Below are 16,485 nucleotides of genomic sequence, written 5' to 3'. Positions count from 1 at the left end.
AATGAGGTGAGGAAAGGCTAACCTTACCAAAGTGGAGGGCTTGTCAGCCACCTTGTAGAGTTCTTGAGGTATAATCTCATGAACTTCCACTTCCTCCCCAATCATGATACTATGGATCATGATGGCCCGATCCACAGTTACTTTGGATCGGTTGCTAGTAGGAATGATAGAGCGTTGGATGAACTCCAATCATCCTCTAGCTACAGGCATAAGGTCCGGTCTTCTCAATTGAACCGGCTTGCCTCTTGAGTCAACTTTCCATTGAGCTCCTTCCACACATATGTCCATGAGGACTTGGTCCAACCTTTGGTCAAAATTGACCCTTCTAGTGTAGGGGCGTACATTTTCTTGCATCATTGGCAAGTTGAATGCAACCCTTACATTTTCCAGACTGAAATCTAAGTATTTCTTCCGAACCATTGTAAGCCAATTCTTTGGATTCGGGTTCATACTTTGATCATGGTTCCTAGTGATCCATGCGTTTGCATAGAACTCTTGAACCATTAAGATCCTAACTTGTTGAATAGGATTAGAGAGAACTTCCCATCCTCTTCTTCTAATCTCATGTTGGATCTCCAGATATTCACTCCTTTTGAGCTTGAAAGGGACCTCAGGGATCACCTTCTTCTTGGCCACAACTTCATAGAAGTGGTCTTGATGGACCTTTAAGATGAATCTCTCCATCTCCCATGACTCAGAGGTAGAAGCAATTGCCTTCCTTTCCTTTTTCTTGAGGTTTCTCTGGCCTTAGGTGCCATAAATGGTTATGGAAAAACAAAAAGCAATGCTTTTACCACACCAAACTTAAAAGGTTTTCTCGTCCTCGAGCAAAGAAGAAAGAAAGTAATAGAAGAAGAAGAAAATGGAGGAGATTGAGGGAGATATGTGGTTCGGCCAGTGGGTTTTACTTGACAACAATTCGGTACACTTGCCGAAGGGAGATTTGTTGAGAGACAAGTTTTCCGTGCATCACCCTTTCATCTTTCTTGAGGTTTCTCTGGCCTTAGGTGCCATAAATGGTTATGGAAAAACAAAAAGCAATGCTTTTACCACACCAAACTTAAAAGGTTTTCTCGTCCTCGAGCAAAGAAGAAAGAAAGTAATAGAAGAAGAAGAAAATGGAGGAGATTGAGGGAGATATGTGGTTCGGCCAAGGGGTAGAAGTAGTGGTTGTAATGTGTGAAAATGAAGGAGTGGTGAAGGGTTTATATAGGGGTGGGGGGAGGGTTAGGTTTCGTGTATTAGGGTTGGGTTTGGGAGGGAAAGGATTTTGAATTTGGAGGTAGGTGGTGTTTTGGGGAAAAGTGAATGAGGTGATTGGTGAAGGGTATTTGGGGAAGAGTGTTATGAAAAGGTGGGAGAGAGAGAAAGAGAGAGAGGTGGGGTAGGTGGGGATCCTGTGGAGTCCACAGATCCTGAGGGGTCAAGGGCTTATCATCTCTGCTCCATTTAGACATGTAAACGCCCTTAGAGTGCAATCCTGGCGTTTAACGCCAGACTGCTACTTGTTTCTGGCGTTAAACGCCAATTTTTCTCCCTTTCTTGCCATTTAACGCCAACTTGGTGCCTGTTCCTGGCGTTAAACACCAGTTTGATGCTTCTTTCTGGCGTTAAACACCAGTCTGATGCTTCTTACTGGCGTTTAAACGCCAGTAAGCTTATCCTCCAGGGTGTGCTGTTTTTAATGCTGTTTTTCATTCTATTTTTGATTTTTCAGTTATTTTTGTGGCTTCACATGATCATCAACCTACAGAAAATATAAAATAACAATGGAAAATAAATAGATATAATTAAATAACATTGGGTTGCCTCCCAATAAGTGCTTCTTTAATGTCAATAGCTTGACAGTGAGCTCTCATGGAGCCTCACAGATAATCAGAGTAGGGTTGGGGCCTCTCAACACCAAACTTAGAGTTTGGTTGTGGCTTCCCAACACCAAACTTAGAGTTTGGTTATGGCCTCCCAACACCAAACTTAGAGTTTGAATGTGGGGGTTTAGTTTGACTCTGTATTGAGAGAAGCTTTTCATGCTTCCTCTCCATGGTTACAGAAGGAGAACCTTGAGTGTTGAATACAAGGTAGTCCTTATTCAACTTAAGGACCAACTCTCTTCTGTCAATATCAATCACAGCTTTTGCTGTGGCTAGGAAGGGTCTGCCAAGGATGATGGATTCATCCTCATCCTTCCCAGTGTCTAGGATTATGAAATCAGCAGGGATGCAAAGGCCTTCAACCTTCACTATCACGTCCTCTACTAGTCCATAAGCCTATTTCATTGATTTGTCTGCCATCTCTAGTGAGATTCTTGTAGCTTGCACCTCAAAGATTCCCAGTTTCTCCATTACAGAGAGTGGCATGAGGTTTATCCCTGACCCCAGATCACACAGAGCCTTCTCAAAGGTCATGGTGCCTACGGTACAAGGTATGAAGAATTATTCGGGATCCGATTTCTTCTGAGATAATGTCTGCCTCATTAATGCATTCAGTTCATTGGTGAACAAGGGGGATTCATCCTCCCAAGTCTCAGTACCAAATAACTTGCCATTCAGCTTCATGATTGCTCCTAGATAATTAGCAAGTTGCTCTTCAGTGATGTCTTCATCCTCTTCAAAGGAAGAATATTCATCAGAGCTCATGAATGGCAGCAGGAAGTTTAATGGAATCTCTATGGTCTCTGTATGAGCCTCAGATTCCTTTGGTTCCTCAAAGGGAAACTCCTTTCTGTCTAGTGGACGTCCCATGAGGCTTTTCTCACTGGGACTCATGTCCTCCTCACTCTCTCCAGGTTCGGCCATGTTGGTCATGGTTATGGCCTTGCACTCTCTCTTCGGATTTTCTTCTGTATTGCTTGGGAGAATAATGGGAGGAGTTTCAGTAATCTTCTTACTCAGCTGACCCACCTGTGCCTCCAAATTTCTAATGGAGGACCTGGTTTCATTCATGAAACTTAGTGTGGTCTTGGATAGATCAGAGACTATGGTTGCCAGGCCATAATGGCTCTGTACAGAATTCTCTGTCTGTTGCTGAGAAGATGATGGAAAAGGTTTGCTATTGCCAAACCTATTTCTTCAACCATTGTTATTATTGAAGCCTTAATTAGGCTTCTGTTGATCCTTCCATGAGAGATTAGGATGATTCCTCCATGAAGGATTATAGGTGTTTCCATAAGGTTCTCCCATGTAATTCACCTCTGCTATTGCAGGGTTCTCAGGATCATAAGCTTCTTCTTCAGAAGATGCTTCTTTAGTACTGTTGGATGCAGCTTGCAATCCATTCAGACTCTAAGAAATCATATTGACTTGCTGAGTCAATATTTTGTTCTGAGCCAATATGGCATTCAGAGTATCTATCTCAAGAACTCCCTTCTACTGAGTTGTCCCATTATTCACAGGATTCCTTTCAGAAGTGTACATGAATTGGTTATTTGCAACTGATGAGCTGATAATTTATGCGCTTTTTGGCATTGTTTTTAGTATGTTTTTAGTATATTTTAATTAGTTTTTATTATATTTTTATTAGTTTTTAAATAAAAATCACTCTTCTGGACTTTACTATGAGTTTGTGTGTTTTTCTGTGATTTCAGGTATTTTCTGGCTGAAATTGAGGGACCTGAGCAAAAATCTGATTTAGAGGCTGAAAAAGGAGTGCAGATGCTGTTGGATTCTGACTTCCCTGCACTCAAAGTAGAATTTCTAGAGCTACAGAAGCCCCATTGGCGCGCTTTCCATTGCTTTGGAAAGTAGACATCCTGGGCTTTCCAGCAATATATAATAGTCCATACTTTGCCTGAGATTTGATAGCCCAAACAGGCGTTCTAAGTCAGCTCAAGAATTCTGGCGTTTAACTCCAAAACTGGCACAAAAGCTGGAGTTAAACACCCAAACTGGCACAAAAACAACAAAGGCAAGGAAGAGACATTGAGGAGCTCAAGCACTCCATAAGATCTTCAAGAGGAAGAACAAGTCGTCATCACTAAGGTGGACCCGTTCTTTAATTTTCTTGTTCTTTATTTTCTGTTTTTCGAAAATTATGCCTTATGTTTATTTATATTTGTGTCTTTATTACATGATCATTAGTGTCTAAGTGTCTATGCCTTAAAGCTATAAAAATGAATCCATCACCTTTCTTAAATAAAAAAATATTTTTAATTGAAAAAGAAAAAGAAGTGCATGAATTTCAAATTTTAAAACAGTTTAATTATTTTGATGTGGTGGCAATAATATTGTTTTTCTGAATGAATGCTTGAACAGTGCATATTTTTGAATTTGATTGTTTATGAATGTTAAAATTATTGGCTCTTGAAAGAATGATAGGAAAAGGAGAGATGTTATCTGATTATCTGAAAAATCATAAAATTGATTCTTGAAGCAAGAAAAAGCAGTGAAAAGCTTGCAGAAAAAAAAAAGAGAAAAGAAAAAAGAAAGAAAAAAGAAAAGCAAGCAGAAAAAGCCAATACCCCTTTAAACCAAAAGGCAAGGGTGATAAAAAGGATCCAAGGCTTTGAGCATCAGTGGATAGGAGGGCCCACAGGAATAAAATCCTGGCCTAAGCGGCTAGACCAAGCTGTCCCTAACCATGTGCTTGTGGCGTGAAGGTGTCAAGTAAAAACTTGAGACTGAGCGGTTAAATTCATGGTCCAAAAGCAAAAAGAGTGTGCTTAAGAGCTCTGGACACCTCTAATTGGGGACTCTAGCAAAGCTGAGTCACAATCTGAAAAGGTTCACCTAGTTATGTGTCTGTGACATTTATGTATCCGGTGGTAATACTGGAAAACAAAATACTTTGGGTCACGGCCAAGACTCATAAAGTAGCTGTGTTCAAGAATCAACATACTTAACTAGGAGAATCAATAACACTATTTGGATTATGAGTTCATATAGAAGCCAATCATTCTGAACTTCAAAGGATAAAGTGAGATGCCAAAACTGTTCAGAAGCAAAAAGCTAATAGGCCCGCTCATCTAATTAATACTGATCTTCATAGATATTTTTGGAATTCATTGTACATTCTATTCTTTTTTATCCTATACGATTTTCGGTTGCTTGGGGACAAGCAACAATTTAAGTTTAGTGTTGTGATGAACGGATAATTTATACGCTTTTTGGCATTGTTTTTAGTATGTTTTTAGTATATTTTAATTAGTTTTTATTATATTTTTATTAGTTTTTAAATAAAAATTACTCTTCTGGACTTTACTATGAGTTTGTGTATTTTTCTATTATTTCAGGTATTTTCTGGCTGAAATTGAGGGACCTGAGCAAAAATCTGATTTAGAGGCTGAAAAAGGACTGCAGATGCTATTGGATTCTGACCTCCCTGCACTCAAAGTGAATTATCTGGAGCTACAGAAGCCTAATTGGCGTGCTTTTAATTGCTTTGGAAAGTAGACATCCTGGGCTTTCCAGCAATATATAATAGTATATACTTTGCCTGAGATTCGATGGCCCAAACAGGTGTTCCAAGTCAGCTCAAGAATTCTGGCGTTTAACTCCAAAACTGGCACAAAAGCTGGAGTTAAACGCCCAAACTGGCACAAAAGCTGGCGTTTAACTCCAAGAAAAGTCTCTATACATGAAAGCTTCAATGCTCAGCCCAAGCACACACCAAGTGGGTCCGGAAGAAGATTTATGCATTAATTACTCATTTCTGTAACCCTAGGCTACTAGTTCTCTATAAATAGGACCTTTTGATATTGTATTTTAATATCTTTGGACGTTTAGTCCCTAGACCTTGGAGGCTGGCCATTCGGCCATGCTTACACCATTATCACTTTTGTATTTTCAACGGTGGAGTTTCTACACACCATAGATTAAGGTGTGGAGCTCTGCTGTTCTTCATGAATTAATACAAAGTACTATTATTTTTCTATTCAACTCAAGTCTATTTCTTCTCCAAGATATTCATTCGCACCCAAGAACATGATGAATGTGATGATTATGTGACATTCATCACCATTCTCACCTATGAACACGTGACTGACAACCACTTCCGTTCATAGAACATTTTCACTGAGAGGACGGGAAGTAGCCATTGACAACGGTGATGCCCAACATAAAGCTTGCCATGGAAAGGAGTATGAACGATTGGAAGAAGGCAATAGGAAAGCAGAGGTTCAGGAGGAACAAAACATCTTCATACGCTTATCTGAAATTCCAACCAAAGAATTACATAAGTATCTCTATCTTTATTTTATGTTTTATTTATCTTTTAATTATCAATTCTCCATCACCATCTGAATTCGCCTGACTGAGATTTACAAGGTGACCATAGCTTGCTTCAAGCCGACAGTCTCTGTGGGATCGACCCTTACTCACGTAAGGTATTACTTGGACGATCCAGTGCACTTGCTGATTAGTTGTGCGGAATTGTGACAAAGTGTGATTCACGTTTGAGAGCTCCAAGTCCTTTGGCGCCATTGTTGATGATCACAATTTCATGCACCAAGTTTTTGGCGCCGTTGCCGGGGATTATTCGAGTTTGGACAACTGACGGTTCATCTTGTTGCTTAGATTAGGAATATTTTATTTTTAAGAATGAATTCTAGGGTTTCAGGTGATGTTTTTATCATCACAAAAGCTGATTGATTCTCATCAATTTAGCTGTTTAATGTAATGTCCTGGTGAAGCTTGGCTAGCGATGTCTAATCTTTTTAGACTGAAGCTTTAGACTAACATTGCATGATTCCTGGAATTCTTATTAAAAAATTTTGAATCCCTTTATTTTCTTTTCCACTCAATTTTCGGAAAACCACAAAAAAATTTATAAAATCATAAAAATCAAAAATATTTTATGTTTCTTGTTTGAGTCTAGAGTCAATTTTTAAGTTTGGTGTCAATTGCATGCCTCTAATTTTCGAAAATTACATGCATTATGTTCTTCATGAATCTTCAAGTTGTTCTTGATGATTTCATTGCTCTGATCTTTAAATTCTCTTGTTTTGTGTGTTTTATTGTTTCTCATATGCATTCTCAATTTGTTAGTGTCTCTTATATGAAAATTCTTAAGTTTGGTGTCCTGCATGCGTTGTTTGTTTGATTTGAGTTTCCTAAGATTAGTTGTATTTTGATTGTTTCTCATCATTGAAAAATTCAAAAAAAAATTTTCAAAACTATGTCTTTTCAAGTCAATAATACAGAGAATGGAAGATTCAGAACATTCAGCAGAGGAATCAAATAGAAAAAGCTGGACATTCAAAACGCCCAGTGAAGAAGGAAAACTGGCGTTTAAACGCCAGCCAGGGCACTTGGCTGGGCGTTTAACGCCCAAAAAGGTAGGATTTTGGGTGTTAAACGCCAGAATGGATGCCATTCTGGGCGTTTAACGCCAGGATGACACTAGAGAGAAGATTTTGTTTTTAATTCAAATCTTTTTCAAATTTTCATAATTTTTCAAAATCAAATCTTTTTCAAATCATATATTTTCAATCATATCTCTTCAAAATCAATTTCTTTCCATTTTTTATTATTTTCGAAAATCCTTGCTACTATTAATGATTTACTTCAAAATTTTCAAGTTGTTACTTGCCTATTAAGAAAGGATCAAATTTTAAATTTCAAGAATCATATATTTTAATTTCTTGTTAGTCAAGTAATCAACTTTAATTCTAAAACTTTCTTTTTTTAATTTGATTTTCAATCATATCTTCTCAATCATATCTTTTCAATCATATCTTTTTCAAAATTAACTCTCAATCATATCATTTTGATTTCTAATTTCAAAATCTTTTTCAAAAATCACTTAATTTCTTTCCTAATCTTAATTTTCGAAAATCTCAATCAAATTTTCAAATTTCTTTTTATTATTTCAAAATCCTTTTAATTTATTTTCGAAAATTCTTCCCCTCTTTTCACAACCTTCTATTTAAGGGACTAACACTCCTCCTCAAGGTGCAATTCGAACTCTATCCCTCTTGATAAGTTTGAATTCTCTTATATCTACCTCCTCCTTCTATTCTTCTTTTCCTCTGACACCTCAAGGAATCTCTATACTGTGACATAGAGGATTCCATACTTTCTTGTTCTCTTCTCTTTCATATGAGTAGGAACAAAGATAAAGGCATACTTGTTCAAGCTGATCCTGAACCTGAAAGGACCTTGAAGAGAAAGCTAAGAGAAGCTAAAGCACAATTCTCTCTAGAGGGCCTAAGAGAGCTTTTCAAGGAAGAAGAAGCCATGGCAGCCGAAAACAACAATGCCAACAATGCAAGGAAGGTGCTTGGTGACTTTACTCCACCTACTCCCGACTTCTATGGGAGAAGCATCTCAATCCCTGCCATTGGAGCAAACAACTTTGAGCTTAAGCCTCAATTAGTTTCTCTAATGCAACAGAATTACAAGTTTCATGGACTTCCATTGGAAGATCCTCATCAGTTCTTAGTTGAATTCTTGCAAATCTGTGACACTGTTAAGCACAATGGGGTTGTTCCTGAGGTCTACAGACTTATGCTTTTTCCTTTTGCTGTAAGAGACAGAGCTAGAACATGGTTGGATTCACAACCTAAGGAAAGCCTGAACTCTTGGGAAAAGCTAGTCAATGCCTTCTTGGCAAAGTTCTTTCCACCTCAAAAACTGAGTAAACTTAGAGTGGAAGTCCAAACCTTCAGAAAGAAGGAAGGTGAATCCCTCTATGAAGCTTGGAAAAGATACAAGCAATTGATCAGAAGGTGTCCTTCTGACATGCTTTCAGAATGGAGCATCATAGGTATATTCTATGATGGTCTGTCTAAACTATCCAAGATGTCATTGGATAGCTCTGCTGGAGGATCTCTTCATCTGAAGAAGACGCCTGCAGAAGCTCAGGAACTCATTGAAATGGTTGCAAATAACCAATTCATGTACACTTCTGAAAGAAATCCTGTGAATAATGGGACAACTCAGAAGAAGGGAGTTCTTAAGATTGATACTCTAAATGCCATATTGGCTCAGAATAAAATATTGACTCAACAAGTCAATATGATCTCTCAGAGTCTGTCTGAAATGCAAGCAGCAATAGGTAGTACCAAAGAAGCATCTTCTGAAGAAGAAGCATATGACCCTGAGAACCCAGCAATGGAAGAGGTGAATTACATGGGAGAACCCTATGGAAACACCTATAATCCTTCATGGAGAAATGATAAACCCATATTTCATGAGTTCTTTTGTGCTTAATTAGAGTGATTTATTCAACTCTTCACCTACTTATTCACATTAATTGCATGGTTTTACTTTCCCTTCCTTATTATGTCATATTGTGAAAAACATGTTTCCTAAGCTTTAAAAAAAATTAATTATTTTAATTACCTTTATTTCCATTCGATGCCGTGATTAGTGTGTTGAGTAGCTTCAGGTTTCCTAAGGCTGAATGACTTAAAGGATGAAAAAAGAAAACATACAAAAATGGAAGGAGAAGGCAAAACGGAGCTTTAAGGAAACTGGTATCCACGCGATCGCATGGATGACGCGATCGTGTGCCAGAAGCAAAGAAGCAGCGACGCGGCCACATGACTGACGCGACCGCGCACCTTGAGTAGAACACCCACGACGCAGACGCGTGACTGACGCGACCGCGTGGAAAGGAAAAGCTCTAGATAACGCGACCGCGTGACCCACGCGAACGCGTGACAGAGGCCACGTATCAGAATTTACAGAATACGCCCCCAGCAATTTCTGAAGCCCTTTTTGGCCCAGATCCAAGTACAGAAAGCATAGATTAGAGGTTATAAAGTGGAGGAATGCATCCATTCAAAAGAGAGCTCGCCAATTTCTAGTTTTCATGATTTAGATTTAGTTTAGAGAGAGATTCTCTCTCTCTCTTAGGATTTAGGACTTCTTCTTGTTTTGGGAGTAACTCTGGATCCAGGTTTTAATGTTCTTTTATTTTAATTTTACTTTTATTTATTTGATTCCAATATTTGAATTGATTATTATAATTTAAATTATGAATTATTCCATGTTATAGATTTCTATTTGAATTAATGATATTTAAGGTATTTTTCAGTTTATGATTGTTCTCTTTGATTTAAGTTGCCATTGCTTCCCATCTAAGGACACTTTTATTATTTCAACAATTTACTTTTTCCCCTTTTGGTCTTGGTTAAGAAATTGGTGACTCAACATTATCGAACTCAGCATAATTGATAATCGTTATCTTGTTAATTCATCTGAACTTCAATAATCCCAACTTTTTCCTAGGAAATAAATAGGATTCGAAGGTCAAACTAATTAGTCCATTGACTTACCTTTGTTTCATAGGTTAACTAAGTGGAATTAAGATACAACTTTCATTATTGTTGAGAGGGATAACTAAGTTGGACTTCTAATTTCCCTTATCTTGCCACAAGTTGTTTTACAGTTATTATTTATTTTTAATTGCCATTTAATTCACTCGTCATTTAAATTACTTGCTTCTCACCTTCTAAACCCCGATTACAACCTTTATAACCAATAATAAGAACATACTTCCTCGCAGTTCCTTGAGAAGACGACCAGAGGTTTGAATACTCGGTTAACAATTTTTAAGGGGTTTGTTACTTGTGACACCCAAAACGTTTGTACGAAAGGGATCTTTGTCGGTTTAGAGACTATATCTACAACGCGACTATTTTTATGACATTCTTTACTGGCAGAAATCACGATCGTCAAAATGGCGCCGTTGCCGGGGAACTGCTAACGTATGCCTTATTATTGGTTATTGTAAATATTTTTCTTTTGCTTGTTTATTTATTTTTGTTTTTCCTTTTTATCCTTATTTGCTACTATGAACTCTCACCCCTCTCGCTTTGAGTTTGGTTCTAATATTGTTAAAGGAAATAGAAGTTACAGCAGAAATGTGCATCAAGGTCAGACCAATCAAGGATGGATGGAACCAAGAGGATCTAATCAACCCTTTTGGCAGCAACACCCTCCGAGATATCCTGGACAAAGACCATTCTACCCTTTTGGTAGCAATACCCTCCGAGATATCCTGGACAAAGACCATTCTACCGTGCATACCCAGCTGAAAGACATGGTGGACAACCTTGTAACTACCAACAAGCCCCACCCCGTGCATATGAACTATCTTTTCAACATAACCTCGAACCACCACACTCACAAGCTTCTCTTCACCATTCGCCATCATATGATCCTTCCTTACCCCAATACCAATCCAATCGTTCTCAATCATCACCACTTTCCTTTGTATCATGTCCAAGTCCAGCAAACCGTGAAGCAGATGATCGTCTAAAAGAAACAGTAATTAAATTTCAAACAACCATTCAACAACTGGAGCAAGCACTAATTCAATGGGCCACTAGGCGCTCAAATATACAAGGATCAACCACAGCTCCATGTGGACAGCCCGATGAAGAGCGTAGCATGAAAGAAATACTAGAGACTCCAGTGGACAAGACATAGAATGAATTCGTACTAGAACAAGTGGAAGAAGCTGTCATTGTTCAAGAAGAAGAGTTGGTTGAAGATCTAGGAGATGCTGAACTTCCTTGGGAATCCAGAATTGAGGAAAACTCCGTCCAAGATGCTACAGTTGATGCTAAGGAGGATACTGTACAATCTCCAAGCCAAGTCGTTTTCGAAGAATCGGACGGAATAATCCAAGAAGCAAATTTCCTTGATGATGATAGTCGCAAGTCTAGTTCCCATAGTGATGAACTTGCGTCCGCAAGTGAATTCTCTGAGATCGAAGAATTTTCTCCAAGTGAATATGAAGATGATGCGGAGGTAGATTTCTCTCAACCTCCAATCTATGACTCGAGTGATGAGGAAGACATAGAAGACTTTGACCAGGATACAGATACAATTGAAGATCTTTGTAAGGAAGTGGAAGAATTCACAAAAGAGCACAAGGAAACGGAACTTGTAGAACCACCAAAAACACCTATCCCAAGGCCATTACCACCTAATACAAGCTTCAAGTAGGTACAATCCTTAACTTATAATTTTACTTATTCACTTGAATATGGTTTGCTTGAAACAGATGGCCAACTTAGAGCTCTCTGCGGCTTTAAGAGTAAGAGGGAATTGGCTCGTACTCAGAACTGGTGCACCAGGTTCAATAAGATTCCACGCTTCACCTCGAAGTACACGGATTGGTATCATGCTCAATTGCATGGATCACGGAGAACGTTTGGTCACCACGGTGAGATTCTACTTTTTAACCCGCCCGAATGGAAACTTACAAATCAAAACGGAGGCGGGCTGTGTACATTGAGTTTTTATGTTTATTTTATATCTCTGTACATGCAGCTTGATTTCTTTTAATTCATATGAACTGATATGATTGCTGTTTATTTTCCGGGACAATCCAATTTTAGCCGGAATGCTGCCCAAAATTTTTGAAAATTGTTTTCATTCTTGTTTTGGTTTGGCAACTCTGTTTTACTCTGCTTCCCCCAAACCATTTCATGAATGCTAGGGCCACTTTCTTATCCTCTTTGATTTCCTGGTTCATAACCTGCATTTGTGATTCACTGATTCTAATTTTTTATTTCTTTATTTCTATTCGAATCAGCATCACCCTGTTTTCTTTATTCGATTATGAGTACTTCTATTCTTACCTGTGAATCCTTGTTATATAGAATTTTTTCTATGCCACTTACTTTCCTAACTCACTAATTTTAATTTACTAATTTCTTTTTACCATACTAACCCTCTTGATCTGACCAGCTGCTCCCTTTGACTGATCCTATAAAATTTGCAAACCGGTACTGTGAGGTGAAGTACCCGACTTTTGCAAACTCCAAAAATCTATACCTGGAACGTACCTTGAAGATTCCAGAAGCCCTCCAGCAATACACCACTGAGCAAATCAAGCAAAGGGGCTGGTTCTTTCTGAAGAGACCACTGACAGCGGTCAATGCATCTTGGGTACGGGAATTCTATTGCAACTACTACCTTACTACCCTAGATGCAGTGAACCTGAGGGGAAAGCAAATTCTGGTCACTGAGGAGGCCATAGAGACCGTTCTCCAGCTCCCAGCCAAGTCCGATAAGCCAGATGGTTATGCACAGGCTGAGGAGGACATGGGCCAGATGCGGTTTGATTGGGATACTGTGAAGGCACGGATAGCTCTCGACCCTGCTGTTCCTTGGGAGATGGGTCAGGACACCACTATGCCTAGAGGGATCAAGAGAGTGTACTTGAATGATGAGGCTCGGCTATGGCATCAGATCTTGAGCAACTATGTGATGCCGAGTACTCATGAGACTGAGATCCCGGCTGCCATGATCACCCTCCTCTGGTGTGTGCTGGAGGGTAAGTACCTGTACTTGCCTCGTTTTATCCGGCATTATATGGCCAGGGTCCACGTCCGAGGCACCCTCCCCTTTCCTTATCTGGTTACACGGCTAGGCCGTCAGGCTGATGTGCCTTGGGAGGATGCCGATGAGCGACCACCAGCAGCGGACTGCAGGAAGATCATCCCTCACAGCAGGAACTTCCTTGCATTGGGCTACAGACCACCACCTGTCACTGCTACTGATGAGACAGGCCCTCCGTCTGCTGGACCCTCTTCATCCACAGCTGCCCCTGCTGCCACCACTGCACCTCCACCCGCCTCTGAGCTGGTTTATCGCCTCGTGCACCGTCTATTCCTTAGTATAGTTTACCCTTTTTACATAAGACAGCTTAGTTATAGCTTAGTTTAAATTGACAAATATAAAAAAAAGTAAGCTAGGAACTTGAACATAATAGATTTAGATCCATAAAACCTTGTATATATAGCATTACATGATGTAGTTAAACTGACAACATTTCATCAAGGAGAAACATTAAAACTTCAAAGGCTACCCTAAATTACTTTTTAAGAGAATAATGAGAATTTTTAACTAAACCTGCATGACATACATAAGGGATAAATGATTTTTCAGCTAGAGAACACATAGCCTGTGAGTTTTAAGCTTAACTATATGGTTACATTCAAACCATAATTTTTATTTCTGTGTGTTCCAACCTTCTTTCTTATTCTGGTGTTCTTTACTTTGTTTTAGTCTATATGTCTAATTATAGAATATAGGTACATCTCAAAATAATGATTGAGGCCATCATTTGATTTTAGCTCACTTATCCCAAATTAGCCTACATTTTACATCACCTTTGTTAGCTCCCTTTGAGCTTTTTTTAAAAAAAAAAAAAAACCCTTATTCTATTTTAGCCAAATTACTAGCCTTAAGCAGAAAAACAAAAGAAAATCCCAAGTGAATCCTTGGTTAGCTTAAGATAGAAAATTATAAATAGAGTAAAATGTAGGAAACTTATTGGGAACATAGTTGATAAAGACAAAAGGTAGAAAAATTAAAAAGAATAAAGCAACTCAAAATTTTGGGAAGCAGGCTCATGAAAATTCAAATTAATTAAAATTACCATGTGTATTCAAAGAAAAAAAAAGTTAGTTTTCAAGCATGTAAATAAGGGGATACAAAAAGAACTCCCCAATGCAAAATAAAAAGCAATGCACATGAGGATAAAAACAAGAATTGAAACATGAGCATGTGACATCAAAAGCGAGAAAATAGGGAGAATAAGTAAAGAAGCATTGTTTTACTAAGTATGTATGTTAGGTGAGATCTTAGAGCCCGTTTGGGAAGTAGCAGAAGCTACTTTTTTTAACTTTTGGATTATAAAAAGTCAGCATCTATGTGTTTGGCACTATTTTAAAAAAAGCTTTTAACTTCCCGAAAAGTTAATTTGCAGCTTTTTGAAGAAGTAGAAATATATGACTTCTTGCTTCTCGAGAAGTCATTCTACCACTTACTTAAAAAAAATTAATTTTAAAACAAAAAAAAATCTACTTTTCTTCTTGACTCTATGAAAAATACTGACCCTTCATCACTATTTTCACACAAGGTCTGCTAGAAGCACTAGGCCTTCCACCATCATTCTCACGCAATGTTCCAAGTTTCACCATTTTTACGTAATGAAACATCTGATGGAAGTATTGATCCTCCACCACATTTTCAGACAATATTACATCTGAACAACTTACTGCATATATTCCTTCTAAGTATTTTTTTTTTATCATTTTGTCACTATTTTTTATTATTAAATTTGTATTCAAGTGTGGTATGAAATTTCAGTTTTAATTTTATTTTTTTCATATGTAATTTTATAGCTTATTATTATTTTCATAGTTAATTATAACAAGTTCTTGACCTCAATAAAGGAGAAGAGAGTTCTAATAGGAGTAAAAATAAAAAATAAAAAACAGCAATAAAATATACATTGACACACATTTTATATTTATTTTTTATTTTCACCTACCATATCATACACAATATTAGTGATTAGGTTATGTAAAATCAACATTCAATATTGGAAAATATTTGTTATTATGGTTATTTTAATATTCATTCTCTTTTATAAAAAAAAATTATCTTTTGCGTTATTTATCCAAACGCTACAACTTTAAAATAAGTACTTTTATAACTAAAAAACCAAACACAAAATAACTTATTTATAAGCTCCTTTTAATAAAAGTCCTTATGTTTTAAGCTCTTTTTCCAAAAGAACTTATTTAAGTTATTTACCCAAACTGGGCCTTAGTCTAATTAAGGATTCACTTATTAGCTCACTTAGCCTTATACATATATCCTTACCCTTAGCCTTGACCCCATTACAACCTTAATTAAAGACCTCATGAGTTTTGGTATGACTATGTTCTATAATTGTTGATTGGTTAGACNNAAAAAAATTAATTATTTTAATTACCTTTATTTCCATTCGATGCCGTGATTAGTGTGTTGAGTAGCTTCAGGTTTTCTAAGGCTGAATGACTTAAAGGATGAAAAAAGGAAACATACAAAAATGGAAGGAGAAGGCAAAACGGAGATTTAAGGAAACTGCTATCCACGCGATCGCATGGACGACGCGATCGCGTGCCAGAAGCAAAGAAGCAGCGACGCGGCCGCATGATTGACGCGACCGCGCACCTTGAGTAGAACACCCACGACGCAGACGCGTGACTGACGCGACCGTGTGGAAAGGAAAAGCTCCAGATGACACGACCGCGTGACCCACGCGGACGCGTGACAGAGGCCACGTATCAGAATTTACAGAATACGCCCCCAGCAATTTCTGAAGCCCTTTTGGCCCAAATCCAGGTGCAGAACACACAGACTTGAGGCTATAAAGTGGGGGAATGCATCCATTCAAAGGGAGCTCGCCAATTTTCACTTTCCATGATTTAGATTTAGTTTGAGAGAGGTTCTCTCCTCTCTCTCTCTTAGGATTAGGATTAGGATTATGATTTAGGACTTCTCTTAGTTTGTAAGAGTGACTCTCGATCCAGGTTTAATATTTACTTTAATTCATGTTTCTATGCTACTTTCACTTTAATGCTTTTATTCGTATCTACAGATGTTGCCCAATTGGCTTATGAATTATTCCATGTTACAGATTATTATTTTTAAGGGGTTTGTTACTTGTGACACCCAAAACGTTTGTACGAAAGGGATTTTTGTCGGTTTAGAGACTATATCTACAACGCGACTGTTTTTATGACATTCTTTACTG

The 16,485-nt window shown here is 38.0% G+C and overlaps 1 long non-coding RNA gene across 1 annotated transcript in view; it reads left to right on the top strand.

Annotated features, from left to right (window-relative positions):
* Window positions 1-14,652, top strand: part of LOC107617321 — a 24,521-nt gene extending 9,869 nt beyond the window's left edge. The window contains exons 2-3 of the long non-coding RNA XR_001614903.2: window positions 5,809-5,814; window positions 14,547-14,652. This is a non-coding gene — a long non-coding RNA (uncharacterized LOC107617321). The remainder of the gene's footprint in view (window positions 1-5,808; window positions 5,815-14,546) is intronic.

Source organism: Arachis ipaensis, chromosome B09 (assembly GCF_000816755.2).
Source record: "Arachis ipaensis cultivar K30076 chromosome B09, Araip1.1, whole genome shotgun sequence".
NCBI classification, from domain to species: Eukaryota; Viridiplantae; Streptophyta; class Magnoliopsida; order Fabales; family Fabaceae; genus Arachis; species Arachis ipaensis.
This window is presented reverse-complemented; position numbering and strand designations above follow the sequence as displayed.